The following is a 1,499-nucleotide window of genomic DNA, read 5'->3' as shown; positions in this document are numbered from 1 at the left end:
GCAGCCAGAAAAGTACTCAAATGGTATGAGGGGAAAACAATGTTCAGTAATCGCGACAACTGTCTCTCTCTATCATTTATCTCCCTATCTATCTATCTATCTATCTATCTATCTATCTATCTATCTATCTATCATTTACCTATTTAACTATCTGTCTGTCTGTCTATCTATCTATCTATCTCTCTGTCTCTCTGTCTCTCTATCTCTCTAACACCATGAAATCAGAGCAAGGGGGAGAAATAGAGGAAGAAAGTTCAAGCGCTTCCCACTTGTTTTGTCTTCAAAATGTTTTTTTTCTCTTTCGTGTACCTCACTTATTGAAGTGTAGGGTGCTATTTTTCATTGTGGCTGTGTAATCTTTTAACTCATGTATCTTTCCCAAAGTTCTCTTCTCTCTCCCTTTTTCCTGCCCTGCATCTCTTCACATCGTGTCTCTCTCCTTGTTCTCTCACTTTTCTTGCCTTCCTTTCCTTTTCCTCTCTTCTCCTTTAACATTTTAGATTCCATTGTTTAAAAATTGTCATGTGGGGTCGCTGAACTCTAACTCTCCAACTGCAGTCCTGTCAGCCCCACGTGAAGAGAAGACCCGTGGGTAGAGAGGCTTGACGATAATTAGACCCAGTCTTTAATGGGATGAGATGTAGCCGCTAGCTTCTCAATCTCAGGAGAGGGGAAAAGGTGAAGGCTATCCAAATGTCCCCTATTTTAAAAAGAAAATAAGATCGAAAGGTTTCAACGGTTGTCTCAGAGGACTTGGAGTCTCTGGATAGGAGGATGCATAGCGTTTCTTCTATTGGTAGGATGTCTAAGGAAACCCTAGAGCTTGCCTACATTCCTATGTTTTATTTTGAAATGTGGTCCCAGAAGCCTTCAGATAACGTTCACTTGGGGAAAATCCCCAAAGACTGCAATGACAATGAGAACCAAGCACATTGCCGTCAAGTCAATTCCATGCGTCGGGCAGAGTGAAAATGCCCTATAGGTTTTCCAGATGGTAAATATTTGGGAAAACAATAGGCATGGACCACATATTTCTCCTGAAAGCAGCTGGTGGGACTGAGCCAAGTAGTGGCTAGTAGTGAGGTGCTTAACCACTGCGCCAGCAATTTTCTTCCAATTGAGCTAAAACCACAAGGAAAAAGTAAACAAACCTATTTGCTAGGAGTCAATTCTGACACAGAGCAAACCTACAATAATTGAGTAGAATTGCCCCATAAGAATTCCAGGGTGTAAATCTTTCCCGAAGCAGACGGTCGCATGTGTCTCACCCAGAGTCACTGGTGGATTTGAACCATTAGCCTGTCAGTTTAGGTCTCAGTGGCTCTAAGTACTGTGTCACTAAGGCTTCTTCAAAATTGCTGGTGAGCTTTAGGAACAAAGGACTCATCTGCTTCTTAGCTTCATCAACCATAGATGACATATTATCCAAGGTTACCATTTTCTAGACGAGAACACACAGGCTGAAAGATGTGAACTAACATGCTCAAAGCCACACAATT

This window comes from Echinops telfairi, unplaced genomic scaffold (assembly GCF_000313985.2).
Source record: "Echinops telfairi isolate 266 unplaced genomic scaffold, ASM31398v2 ScPeMD7_7400;HRSCAF=8409, whole genome shotgun sequence".
Lineage (NCBI taxonomy): Eukaryota > Metazoa > Chordata > Mammalia > Afrosoricida > Tenrecidae > Echinops > Echinops telfairi.
The sequence above is the reverse complement of the archived record's forward strand: the minus strand, read 5'-3'. Positions refer to the sequence as shown.